A 15,648-nucleotide genomic window follows, 5' to 3' on the forward strand; every position below is an offset into this window, starting at 1 on the left:
CCATCAAGAAAAGAAAATGATGATTTCCCAGCTAGGGTGTCTAACACTTGGTCAATAAATGGTAGTGGGAAATAATCTTTGAGCGTTGCTTTGTTCAGCTGTCTGTAATCAACATAAATGCGCCACTTACCATTTTTCTTGGGCACTATAACCAATGGGGATACCCACTGACTGTCAGAAATAGGATATATGAAATTAACTCTCAAAAGTTTTTGCAATTATTCTCTGACAATATCTTGGAGCATGGGGTTCATTCTTCTCTGTGGTTGCCTCACTGGTTTAATGGTGCTATCAGTATAAATATGGTGAGTGCATGTGTCGGGGTGAATCCCATGCATATCGGTGTAGTCCCAAGAAAAGGCTTTCTGGTATTTTCTCAATAGTCGAATCAATTTCTCTTGCTGAGATGAGTCTAGGTGATTGCCTATGTTCAGAGTTTTCCCTGGACTAATCTCTATGGTCTGACTCTGTGTGTTTGTGATGGATTGAACTGGAAAAATATCGTGAAATGTGGTTTGCAAAGATTGGATGGTGCATGTTTCCTGAAAGTTTTGGGCCAAAAGTACATCTGCAGCATGATATTGGTCATTTCTCAAATTTTCGGACATATCAGGTTGAGAAAGGAATAATTCTACCAAATCATTATTGTCTTGTTCTTGGAAATCATAGATTTGGTCAATGCTAAAAACATATTGTACTTCTTCTTTATCATTACATTTATCATCAAGCCACAAATTGTGTGTTACTGCTGGTGATTGTGCCGATGGATAAAGAGTGAGTTGTTTTCTTTCGGTCCCTCTTGAAATGATCATGTTGCCCGATCGACATCATATGAATGCATCAGCAGTCGCTAACCATGGTCTACCAAGGATGATAGGGTGCCCTCCTAAATTGGATTTGGGTTGAAGAACTAAGAAATCCATTGGATACTCCCAAGAGTCCAGTGAGACAATTATGTCCTCCAAAATCCCTTCAGGAATCACTTTAGACCTATCAGCTAGTTCTAGAACAATCGTTGTATGTTGCAAATTTATGAGCTGGAGTGTTCTCATGGTTTCAAGAGTCATGACATTGATTGCGGCCCCAAGATCTGTCAAAGTGTTTGGAATTTGTATGTTGTTGATGATGGTGGTCACTTTGGGAATTCCAGGATCAACATACTTTTCCATGGAGACGGTATTGGTCATAAGGCCTGCTAAATGTCCTATAACATGAATGGTTTGAGGATCAATCCTTTTTCTAGCAGGATTCTTGAGGCATATGTCTTTGATGGCTTTAGTATAGATGGGAATGTCTTTTATAGCTTGTAGCAGTGGAATTTTTATGTAGACATTCTTGAGTTCATCTAAGACATCAAACTGTGGTCTAGACAATGGAGGTTTTATTTGGACCAATCGGTCTGGAAAAGGTGGATGCAGTGGTTGCATCTGCTTGTCTTTGGTATCATCGTTTGGTTTTCTTTGATTTGTCATTTCATTTTCATTTTGTGTGTTTTCTTCTTGCTTATCTGTTATTGGAGAATCTTTGTGGAGTACCCTACCAGACCTCAAGTTGATATTTTGCAAGGGTAGTGTGGAATATGAGGTTCCCTCTTCTACATTGTAGGCTGGCCTCTCTGCTCTATTATTTGGATTTGGGACAGTTTGAGCAGGAATTTGAGTGGGTCTGGGAGGTTGTGAGTTAGCTGGAAATTGCAGTTGTGGTGGATTTATTGGTGGAGGAGCAGGCAGTGCTTGTTGAGTAGGTTGAGGCTGATAAACAACTTGCTGAGGATACTACTGGTATGGTTGAGAATGTGATGAATACGGCTATTGGTATTGTTGATATGGTTGTGAATATGGTGGGTATGATTGAGGATATGTATGATAAGATTGAGAGTATTGTTGAGATGGTCTCCATTGTTGCTGTGGTTGGTTTTGGTGCTGCCATGACATGGGTACATTCCATGAGTTCTGTGCATACATTTGATCATTTATAGGAAATTGCAAATTTTGATTTGAAAACATACCTTGAGGTGCTGGCCTTGGCTGCCATGGTCTCTTTGTGCCCATGTAATACACGTTTTCCATCTCTGCATTGGCTGCCATATTACAGTTCTGCAAAGCCTTAACTTTAGGACAGTTAAACATATCATGATGTTCAGTACAGAAAGCACAAACTTGGATGTTTTCTAGTGGGCAATCTTTTAATGCATGTTTCTTCCGGCATTTTGGGCAAAAGATAGCCATTATCTGATCTTCATCTTCTTGTTTCTTCTTAGCTTTTAAAGTGTCAATTTGGTTCCCTAGGGTGCTTAACAGATCTGTTTTAAACTCTTCTAACAGATTCCCTATTTCAGCCCTTGTGACACTTGCAGAGGCAGATTTTGTGACTTTGGATGACAGGGTTCTTTTTCCCATTTTAGCTTTACTCCTTGAATACTTTTCGCACAACTCAGCGATTTCTTCAAAGGGTAAGGTAGAAATGTCACCTTTTCCCATCAAGTTAAGATCATCCATGTATTCCTCTCGGATACCTTTCAAGAATATTGTGCGGATCAGATCAAGAGGCATAGTTCGGTGTTTGGATTTTTGTAAGTTGTAGACAAACCGTTCTAAGTATTCCTCTAAGGTTTCATCCTCTTGCTGGCTCATTCTAAAGATATCATCTTTAGAATCTTTGGATCTGCAATAAGGCTAATATTTCCTTAGAAATATTCTCCTCATGCCATCCCAATCAACTATAGCATGCTCACCAAGTCTCATGAACCATCTTAAGGCTGATGCCTTTAATGTCGCTGGGAAGAGTCTAAGCCTATGGGCATCATCTGTATAGCCATATGTTCGACATACAATGTCAAACTCGAACAAGAATGAGTCTGGATCTTCCAAAGCCATACCATAAAATTTTGGTAGCACGGATGGGGGTATGTTTTTCATTTTGATCTCATCATCTTCTTGTGGTTCATGTATAGGAAACTTAAAAGTTGACTCCTCTTCATCTCCCTGTCCTTGATGTGGTACTGATCCAGCTCCTTCCTCAGCCATTCTAATAGGTCTCTCTGTGTCAGTGTCACTTGTTTGATAGAGGAGATTAAAGAAAGATTGTTCGGTGACTGTGCTACTTTCTCCTTGTGTGGAAGATCTAGGAAAGTGCTTCTTCTGCGATTTATGTGTGAATAAAGTTTGCCTTTCGATGAGGGTAAGTCTCTGTCCTGAATTTTGTTTTTCTTCTAATGCTTGGATGACTTCCTCAGCTGGTGTTGTATTCCCTAGAGAGTCTGCTCCTGATGATGATGGGTTAGGTTTTAGATGGTGGGGGGTTTTTACAAATCTACCCTGACTGTCTCTAAATCTAGGCATAAATGAACATGATTTCTAACTGTGTTTTTGTTTATTGAAGTTTTTTTTCTTTTTAAGTCCTTTAAGTACGCCTCCCCGGCAACGGCGCCAAAATGTAGTGTCCTATCTAGGGTGCTATACTAGGCTATATTTATTATCGACCAGGATGAGTAAACTTAGAGGCATGCGTCTAAAGTATATAGACATAAAGGATTATTAGCTAAGTGGTTATGATGGTAGGTCACAGGACTTCTTTACGGAAGACTGAGGTATGTTACCTATCACCCAAACACCTAGCTCACTCAGTTAATCTACCTAATTACCACACTGTCACTCAATTCATTTATCAAATTAAAACACTGTGTATCACTTCAAACCAAGATTTCAATCTCCTTACAGAGACACCATACACGAAACCCCTGTTTAACAAATACTCAGCATTCACTAATATTCATGCAAGCTAAAGACATCTGGAAATTATAAACATACTTTGAAATGAAAGCAGAGTTTATAACATTGCTTTAGAGGAAAACAGAGGATCGAATCCCTTACAGGATACGATTCACGATCCCGGTGATGAACTGTTCAAGCGATCTCATAAACATAAACCATACGCATTCGATTAAAATCAACAACCAATTCTAATTACTGTGCGTGTCATGTAATACCCTAAGTTGCAAATGAAAAGGAAATAATAGTATACCAGTTTAACGCAGGGCCCGTCCGCATTCCAGAGGTATACTGAACTGTACTCAACCGATTATCAAATCAACGCAACAAGACAAAGATCGTAACTGTAACTGTGTTATTGATATTAAGTTCAAACTCTGTTTCAAACGATACAACGATTATCAATACTGATTACACAGGACTGTATTTACATATGTTTTTACAACCCTTACATTTCGAAAACGAATGTACATTCATGATATGGTTGTTGCCGCTTTTATCATGTCGAGATTTTTAAAATGTTTCTATCCTAAACCGATTTCAAAAAGGAACAAAACTAAATCAATTTAGAATGCTTTGTTGTTGCTGCCTTTGTCACCAACATGCTATACTTTGACCACTGTTGACCGCGCATGTAGGAAGGTCGATTCTGCTGTAGGATAGGTATTCGTCCATGCTTGGACATTCTACTTTTCATCCCTACCCTTCGTTCTAGCCCAGCTGTCATGCCACATGTCAAACAATGAAGCAATTACAGGATGTTGGAACTTCCTGTAGCCATTTTACCAAAAATCCCTAATTCTTTAACATAAAACTCCTAAATCAATTTCAATGCATTTTAATAACTATAGGACTATTAACTAATCAATTTCCAAGGGTTCTAAGAGATATATGATGGAAAGAAGTAGGCAAATGTATTATTTTTGGGATTCAACTGCGTTAAGTAAGTCATTCAAACGTATGACCATTTCCATGAGAGGTAGTCGTAACTGACTAATTTCTCATGATTTTTGAATAGTTCACTTAGCACTCATTGCATCGGGTGATGCTCACAGGGGTGAAGAAGTGGGATTGAAACTAGTGAAATGTGGGAACGAATCACATAGCATCAATCATCACTTCCGGGGCTTGCACCCGGTAACCAGGACTTCCCAGGAGGTCACCCATCCCAGAACTCCTCTGGCTCAAGCGCGCTTAACTGTGGAGTTTTTCCCCACAATCAAGCCCACTTAGCAAATGATATGTTTTAGGCAGGAAACAGGAGGTCATAGGATGGTACCAACAACTGGGATGGGAGAGCAATTAGGGATTCTCAGATCCGAATATCGGAAGAAAACATAAAAATATATAACAGTAATAGTAGAGTGTACTTAAACAATTTCTGCAATAGCATTCCTGTTATACCATTCAAATTTAGAAAACATTCAAGTTTACGGAATACTTTAGAAAAGAACATGAACAATTGAAATATACTTCATTGAAGTGGCTCAACACATGAATCGTGTAAAGAAATGCTTCTATTATTTTCCCTGTCTGTTAACTGATAAAGTACAGTAAACAATTAGGTTGTAGATGAGTTCACTTATAGAAATGTTCAGAAATCCACACTTAATACTTCAAAAGTAGAAGTATTTATACAAAATTTACAAACTGTTTACAATAAATGTTGTCTCTAACAGACATGACATTTTTAGACTATAGATGAACTAAAAAGCTCTAACTGCTGCAGATTAATAGTTCTGGTGGAATGTGTTGTGCAAATGTTGTTGCTGTGGAAGTGGGAGCATGTAGGATGTGGACCCAAATTTGTGGCTGTGTTGGTAGATGAACTAGCAGATGCAAATGTATCTCTCTTTTTCTTAGTAATTCATTCAACTGCTTGCTGATCCTCTGACTTGATAATTTGAGACTTCCCTCACTGATAGCTGATCCTGTGTCTACCCTGCTGTTTTATTATCCATTAGTGTCACAAAATATTTTGGAAAATATATAATAATATATGTATTTGAATCATATTTTCAAAATAGTTTAAATGAAATTTATAATTAAATTTCTACAAAACCATGTGTTGTTCCCAATCTATGGTTTTGCTTTTTCTTTCCACGAATTCACAAAACCATGTGTAGTTTTGTTTCTATTACTCCTTCCTCTGTAAATTCATTTTATCTGTAAGTAAATTCCTTTTACTGTTGTAAAATACCTCGATGGTTTTGCAAAACCATGTGTGGATTTGTATGGTTGGAAGAGTATTCTCACTTTACTCTTTTACTTTCACCTTTGCAAAACCATGTGTGGATTTGTATGGTTGGAAGAGTATTCTCACTTTACTCTTTTACTTTCACCTGCAACATGATTTTACCCCTGTAAATTGATTTCACCATGCCTTGTAAATTGATTTCACCTTAATCTTTTATTGTGAAATGCATTTACATGAATGTTATCTTTTCTCTCCTGTACATTAATTTCATGAGAAATTTTCCCTTTTATTTTCTCTCAAAAATTCATGGCATCTGTGAATTTTATTTCATGTGTCCCTGTAAAACCATTTTACCTTTGAATCTCATTCCACAACCTTAGTATCATATTGCCTGTAGTTTCTCATATCTCTGTATTTGACTTGAAATTAATCCACACCCCTGTAAATTGATTTCACCATGCCTTGTAAATTGATTTCACCTTAATCTTTTATTGTGAAATGCATTTACATGAATGTTATCTTTTCTCTCCTGTACATTAATTTCATGAGAAATTTTCCCTTTTATTTTCTCTCAAAAATTCATGGCATCTGTGAATTTTATTTCATGTGTCGCTGTAAAACCATTTTACCTTTGAATCTCATTCCACAACCTTAGTCTCATATTGCCTTTAGTTTCTCATATCTCTTTATTTGACTTGAAATTAATCCACCCTATATTCCTGTAACATTTATAAGATTTAAAACCAAAACAGTTAATGGTTTATAGCTTTTGAGCCGTAGGTGGTATTTTTTAAGAGGACACGATATAACGTGGGGCTGTAGTAAAAAGATGGGCTAGGAAAACCACTAAGAGCTAAGCGATATGGAATTTTAACCGTTCATTTGTTTTTGCGAATATCGAGGCAAATAAAAATGAAGGGGGGTTTAATTCTCAGTGCGGGGTGGGCCATTGGTTGACTTTGCAGGGGGAAGAGGTAGTATAAGCTTGTGGGAGAAATTAATATAAAGTGCAAAACTTTATATTAATAGGGTTTTGTGAAGTAAAGGGTAAAAGGAGGGATTATATATATATATATATATATATATATATATATATATATATATATATATATATATATATATATATATCCTTTTTACTTTATGGGATTTATCTTTGTTTTAACCATTATTGCCTCTGTGTGAATGATTTCTTCTTGCTTTGTGATAATTGTCTTTTCCTTCTGAATAAAGCCTTTGAATACATTTCCTTGCGAATCTTGGAGTAAACATGTTTTGGAACTAGTATCAAAACTGTTTGTCCAAGTTCTCGTTCTGCTAATCACCTACAAAATAAAAAAATCATTAATAAAGCATAGGTCTGCGGGGAAGGCAATCAATGGCTTTATTGAACTGAGATGTCTATGGATGGAGTCCGGACTCTGGATGGCTCAATTTTGTTTAGAAAAGGCTTTTCATTTATTCATTTTAAACAGAGGTAAGGGAATAGCAGAATTTCATATTGTAACAACTCTGTGATTTTTCACATTGTGCAAGTGCGGTTAGATGGTTTATCGCACAACAATGAATGATAGGGCTTCTGGGGATACACAGTGAAGCAGTCGGAGGAGGCTTTCGGGCAGGAGGAGACAGTTGGCAGTCAGTCTTCTGAGGGTGATACCGTGGAACGGGAGGTGGTCTTGTGGCATATCGCACTGCTTTTGAGTGGAGGGCAGTATTTTTTAAGAGCACGCGATATAACGTGGGGCTGCCATGTAGCAAAAGGGCGCTCGAGCACACGAATCTCGCATGCTTTTGGGATTTTAACTGTCGGACAATGGGAGCGCGCGATATGGATATGGGTCGTTGGATCTGGAAGTGGGTGATTAGAGGGCTATTGCGCAGCGGAGTTGCAAGGGCTGAATGGGGGAGTGGGGCCGAGTTTAGTTACAATGAAATGTCATTAATTAAAGAGTAATTGCGGGATTTAACATATTGCGATGGGTTAATAAAATGCGGGACCTCAGAATAAATATACCAGGGATATAAGTTAAAACGGTATCGGGGGGGGGGGTTTAATGGGGCCCAATACTTTATTTCAACTTAGGATAAGGGGGTTTTAATGGGTTTACTAGGGAAAATGAGATGAAATAAGGGGAAAGGTAAAATGAAGGGGTAGGGTTATTTTTACAAGGGAAATATGTTAGAATAAGGGAAAATGATGAGGGAAGGGATTTTTGGAATTAGGAAGCAGAAATTAGTAAGATATTAGTGATAAGAAACAAACCAACTGCTGCTTTCCATACCTTGTGCAAACTGCTTCTGCCTACCCATCATTTACCCTAACATTTTTTCTTCATTTATTGGGTGCATTTGAGCTTGCTGACCCTTTTATTTTTCTTTGATAAGAAAACTATCTAATTCTAATCTTATAACATCCAATGGCTCAGATTAAACTGATGAGCTCATTATTATTCTCTACCTAACTACTGATCTGCCAAGATTAAACAGTTTGGCTAGATCTTTATTCTCTATCTATCAGCATGAAATTTAAATCATGAATGAATCAAGATTAAACTGTTTGATCATCATGGATTGTGGCATTTTGACAAGCTGCACACAATCTTATTTGAAAAAAGTAAACTGAGAGGAGTGGAATTTGAATGTGCACACTTTCATGATCTATTTTTATCTCTTTTTGGTGGGGTTCATATTTAATATTCTTTTTTGATCTTTGTTTCTTTTTGTCCTTTGATTATTCTTTTAGGACATACCCTCTTTACATTTTTTAATATGGGAAAACATTTGCAGAAAAGCAAAGGTATGTACAATATTAGAAGACTTAACATAGCCAATTCAAAATTATGATCCCTATTATTATAGGAACATAACACGTTGAATAGCGAAATGAGTGGCGTGAATACCTCATCTTACAAAACAAAGTGGAGACTAATTACTATTGAATTTAGAGATATGTATCTTAATGGAGAAAGTGGCTATATAACTCTTAATTTTGACCCTTTTGGGTTATTGGAATACATGTTTGATTGCGTTATGAAATGCTTAGAATGATTTTGAAGTAAATATATAAGGCAATGATAGTTTCATTTCAATCTATTTGAAATCAGTGGAAAGTGATAGAACTACTATGTGTGTAATAATTCTATGATCATTTCAGGGGATGTTGTAAAATTTGCAATGAAAAGATTTTATGTATGAGCACTTATCAATGTTTTGTTGATTGAAAGTTAAGATTGCAGGTAAAGTGCTGAAATGGGGTGTGAGATAGAAGCCACTATGAAAATAAAAAATATAACCACCTATAAAGGATCCCAACATCATATATAAAAGTATAATATTTGTGAGATTTGGCTTATGAATGAAGAAAATTTGGGCAATTAAAATTTCTGATTTGAAAATTTTGAGTATATCTCATGGGAATTGAATGTTGTGATATGGGTGAAATATGAAGCAAAGAGCCCAGGAACAATGCTGTTGTGGTGACTTTGCAGCCCTATGACACACTTTCATTACCTCATGGGAGGAATTTATAAAGGGCACCTTGACTATATGACTCCATGAGAAATGTAGTGTAATTTATGTTAAAGCACGCTAGAAGGGAACTTGGCTATACGACACTAACAATATTTCAATAATCCCATATAGGAAAGCCCTGAGACATGTAGATCACCCAAGGATGGGGGTTTCCTGGGCCTGGAAGGGTGAGTAATTGATGGGAGAAGGATTTTTCACATGCTCATTGGGATGTGAGTATAAGAGGCACTGTTAAATGAATAAAGTGATATGAAATTGTTACCTACAGAGGGAAAATAGGAAAATAATAACACATAAGTAATGCTTTAAAACCTTACATTATTAGGTGTGAAGGCACCTTATTTATATAGGCCGACTCTACAATGTTACTTCACTACTGAAGGAAATTTTTCAAGGTTGAAATCAATAACCATGTTCCTTCTAAGGGCATGTATGTCAAATGCATGAATATTTTTTTATAGTATAGGTTTAAATATAATATGTGCACATAGTTTTAAGGAAATTAACTGTAACGTTTGTGTTTGTTTTTTTGTGTCTTTATCCATTATTCATTCATGTTTTGTGTGAACCATGACCTCCCTTATGAATTGTGAAGTGCCATAGCCAAATTATCCTCATTTTTACATTGGATCACATCAAAGAGACTAATATGGCTATCATTCAATGATGCCATTGACAGATAGTTGAGATTTTTTGTATGTTTGGGAAGGAACATTGCACAATTTTGACAACTTGCAAGTCCCTCATATAATTCACGTACCTAATGATGTTAAATTAGTTTGGGTGATATCATGTATTTCTATGTTCTTATTACATATATGGATGAAAACATTGAAGTGGTTTGTTTAAGAAAAAAACAAAAAAACAAAGGACTCTATGGTATAGAGGTAGATGGTATATGAGACATTCTATCATTATAGTGAGTACATCAAGAAAATGAATGACATGCCAATAATAGTGGTTTGGGATGACCATTGGGATCAGAAAAAATGGAAAGGGGCATACTCCAAATGAATAAAAAAGGGTTCATGATAAAGAGCATGTCACTTAACTTTTGACAAACTTCTTGAGGGGAACTATTTATAATAAAGCATGAAATAAAACTCCATCAAGAGGTATAACACTAGATGTGACCATATCCCATAAAAAATCATGTATATATAGTGCTTGAAATATACAAAATGTGGATTTGGTTGCGGGGGTAGGGAAGAAATAGGTGGATCAATGGAGTTTGGATGATGATGAGGAGGAGTTGTATTGGTGGATGGTTTCGCTAGTTACAAACATGGAAGAGAGGGAGGAGGAGATGGATTAATGGATGATCTATTTATAAGGGATGAAGAGGAGGAGGTGGGTCAATAGATGATACAAATGATGGTGCATGAGGAGGAGGAGGAAAAAGTGGATTGATGAATGGTTTTGCAACACATGCACATGAAAAAGAACACAAGCATGCTAGTTGGTTTGATGTAGGATTAGGTAGTGGAGAATCATGGTTTGGAGGAGGATGAGTGGATGTAAATTAATTTGATGTAGAACCACATGGCGGGGAATCATGTAGAAGAGGATAATGAAAGGATGGTATTCTCTTTAAGATAGGACCATGTGGTGGAGAATCATGTGGTGGAGGAGGATGAGGTGATATTGGTCGATCTTGTGTAGGACTAGGTAGTGAAAAATCATGTGGTGGAGAAGGATGAGTGGATGATAGTCAATGTGGTGTAGGACTAGGTATTAGAGAAGTAGGATTTGGAGGATTAGTAGCATCATCGTAAGAGGATGATCAAAATGAGTCAGGTTGAGCCCCCTCAAACTATTGATGAGGTTGAGGACACCTAGAACATGATGCATTAATTATGTCATTCCATAAGGATGTGCCACCCATATGTTAGATAACTTGGTGTTTTCGTAGCTATTAGAAGTTGACAAGTCCTGGTCCCTTCCCATCAAATAAACTACACATGTGATCCACCACTTGAGTTTAGACCCCACTGTATGGCTTGCATGACATGATAGGTTTGTGCAACAGAGACTAATATTGTGCCTCATCCATCTCCTCATATTGTTGGGAGGATCATCCCAAACACATGTTCCAATATTTAAATATAGTAATGATAAAATAATTGTAAGCAAGTGTTACAAGAAATTATATGTGCATTATATAAGAAAAAGTAATGCGCAACTAGATTTATCAAAACATAAAAATGACAATGCCTTGAACATCTAGTGGCTTGGATGGAGTAAATAGAATAGTCTAACATCCTCTCCAATTAATCCCCCTGTATGGGTTATATACAAGGTTAAGGTTGGGATTTCAATATCTAGACAAAAAATCACAAATCTCTCTACCAAGAAAATTACATGGTGACTTTTCCTAACCCCTCTTCAGCAATGACTTCCCTACATGTGCATAGACATGTCACCTATAGAATTAGGATGGAAGAAGGGTATTTTCGGTTGAGAGGCATGTAACCTCGTAAAAGATAAAGTAAATAAATTTGCTGCAAATGGGAAGAATAACTTTCCAGAAAAACCAGAGTGGAAAAGATCCAAAGAAAACAAACTATGAAAAATGTATCTTGAACCATCTAATGAATCCAGGGCTATAGACTATGATACATACGTAGTACATGAAAGGGAAGTTGTTGCACCACCCATCAATGGTCAGTTGTTCCATTGCTATGACAACAAGGGATAGATAGCTAACATCATTTGGATAAAATGAATCTATGCACAACATAAAGCGAAAAATGTGCTGGATAAATTATATAAGGACATATGATAGCTAGCTCTCTTATGAAACACTGAGTGGTAAATCAAGAAAGTGTTCCCAAACCATTCCCCTCCATAAATATTATTGATAAAACAAATATCCTCCTCATGCGTTAATACCATATTTTAGGAATGAATCTAAATTCCTTCCTACAATTTTCCAAATAGTGGGTCAATAGACCTTGAGGGATGTATCCTCGTCATTACACTTGAGGAGGCTAAATTTTCCCAAAAGGAAATGCATCTCACCATGAATAGGGTGAGGGATCTTCTCACTCTCCCTCTCTTTAGTCTCCCACACACATACAAAGTTGTACATGTGGACTGACTTCTACTAATCCTACTCTTGTGCTCATATTTATTATCTTTGATTCATATGCCATTATTTTTAAGTGCAAATACACATGAAAAAAATATATGAGTAAATGGAATTACATTTATAAAACCATCACATATATATAACTATTTTATTTATCAGAAAAATGGAAATTATTTATGTTTGCAAAAATACCATGTTAATGTAACCACTACACCCATAATAACTAATACGTAGCGGGCTAATGCACAATATCAATGAATATGTATCGTCATCGATGGTGCTCTATGTTAATTGGTGGACCATTTTGGTTATAGTGCTCCATCATTTGTGGTGAACTAGGGTAATCCTAGTGGCCCCATCACATGAGGTGCACCATTGGAACATTATTAATTCAATGCATAAATTCATCAAATTTTTATTTATAAAGTTAAAAATTTTGCACGGAATAAAATTCTCAATGTGTAGATGGTACGCTACATTATATTGTTTTGTGCTTGATGATCCTATATTACTCTATTGCATCGCAATGGAGATTTGTAAAAAAAAAATCCATTATTTTTAACTAGCCCAAAATAATGAGTGCATATGTTCATAAAAAGGTTGTTTGCACCATATGTGAGGCCCCATGTTACGAAACAAACAATTTTATTTCCACGTTTCTCACTTCTATAAAACACACTGAGTAAAATGGGTGAAGAAATTTGGCTTGGTGTATGAATGCAATATATTCTAACGCACCAGGAAATTCTTGTGTTGCACGTAGCATGCTAGTGCATTTGGCAATTTTTGAACGAGCTCTAGTTCATGTGTTTTGTTTATAATCACGAGGACATGCCAACCAATGTGGCCTCTTTAGTGCTTCCTATGTAATCATAGGACGCACTAAGTTAGTGTTCGAGGCAATATGAACCATTGAAGCGCACTAGGAATAATTTTCCACAAAATTGAAAAAAAATGGAAAATATAAAGCTAATTTTTATATTTTACCATTGTAATATTAAAGATAAGGAAGTAATAAATAATTTCGTCGGAATTTTCCTGTGAGGGGAGGAATAGTTTTCTCATAGAGTAAAAGTGAAACTTTCATCTTTTCCTCAAAGTTTCCAAAAAATGAAAATAAATTGAATTTACTAGGTAATAAATAGTCTACTTAGTCTTTTCCCATTCACCGAGGCATAATTTCCCTATCAAGTAAAAGTGAAAATGTGTACCATTTTCCAAAAGATGAAAATGAATTAAATTCACAAGATAACTTATTAAATGATGGAAGGAACATTGTAGAGCACTGGGATCATCAGGTAGATATATGTATTAGCGAAAAATGGTGAACAAGTTGAGACCATGGGTTCAGACAGAGGGGCTAACAAAGGGTCCGTCGTAGTCTAGCATAACACCGACATTTTCACCTTACTTCGAGAGAGTAAGGAATCTCACCCGAGGCATGCTGCGACCTTGTTTAATTGAGGGGCTAGAACAAGACATTAGGAGAAATGAAAGGAAAACTACCAATACTCATTAAACCTAGGGTTAGGTCATTGAATATACAATCATAACAGCTTAAGCATTCAAAAGTACATGTAATACACATATGCATCCATAATAAAAAATTTAGAATGGGACACAAAGTCATACATGAAGACTCTTAAGCATCCTTGAAACTTCCTCTTTTATTAGTTTCGGCATCATTACATCAGTACATTCGGCTTGGAGGCCTCATTGACAAAAGAGAGATTAGAAATATACAATAATACAAGGCAAAGGCCAATACAGAATCGAGCGGGCTCAAGAGGCTCCATGACAACATTTCAGTACACTTCTCTCTCTCTCTTTTGGCTTTTCCTTTGGCCCTTTTAAACACTTCGCTCACTTGGATTGTTGCTTCTCCCTCAGATGCTTCACCCTTTCCTTTTCGACTACCTTTATTGCTCAGTTGTGGTTACTTCCTTGGATGTCATTGAACATTATAGCTCAACTGTGATTGGATGTGCCTTGATATCCCTGGTCGATCTTCCGCAACTTTCATATTTTTGCGGATTCTTTCTCCTTCCTCGACTGCCTTCTCTGCGACTTCCCACCGGTCAACTTTGGTCAAAATGTGGTCAACCGTCAAAACATTCCGCAACTTTGTTTCCAGAATGAAGGACCCAAAAATATAAAGGGAGCAAGAATTATACCTCAAGGCAGAGATTGAAAGCACACAAGTAATGAATTATAGTATTAAAAATTAGTTTGCTAGCTTTTTCTAACACTATGGCGGTGTGCTTGGTGCATAAATGCACCACAACATTAAATTTAATGGAATGCCTTCGAAATTTTTAAAAATTTACCATATCCCAATTCTTCATGAGGCAATAAGTCTTCAGGTGCGTGCATTCATGTTTACTAAATGGATGAATAAGCTATTTTCTATATGAATATAAAAATGTTATGTTTCATAAATAAATGTAAATGATAACAATGTGCTACTAGTATTGATGTATTAAGGTATTGATTAAGTGCAACACTAAAATTTAATGTATTTTGAAAGTAATCTGATCCAAATATTGGGGGCTAATATCCAAAAGGCTTGAATGATTAGAGACGAGGAGATAAAATCATATATATCTACCATGAAACTAATCACAAGAACATTGATAAAATGCAAGAAATGAATATGTCACAAAATTATGAAGAGAGAGAAAGAGAGAGATTTGGAAAATAATGATTATATTAATAAGAACCATTACATGCAATGATGCCAATTTTGGGATCTCTCCTTCCCTCCAACTTCACTCTATTCCTATTTCCTTCTTTTAAGATATCTTGTTGATGGAGTGAACTTTTATTAGGTTTTACTAAGTAAACCATTATTCTTTGCCTTTGTGTCCATGATCTGATCCATTATAGCTTTGTTGAATGCATTCAAGCCTTCAAGATCATACAACTTCTTTTGTATAGTAAAAAAATCCTTCATCCTAATATAATGCATTCTTCTATAGCATATTGGTGCTATTTTCTATGGTGGAGCACACTTTTTTTCTTATATTTAAAAAAATAAAACATCATATTTTGGTATCTTA

Source organism: Pinus tabuliformis, chromosome 9 (genome assembly GCF_031772625.1).
Source record: "Pinus tabuliformis cultivar Carrire ecotype Pingquan chromosome 9, CPIR1, whole genome shotgun sequence".
NCBI classification, from domain to species: Eukaryota; Viridiplantae; Streptophyta; class Pinopsida; order Pinales; family Pinaceae; genus Pinus; species Pinus tabuliformis.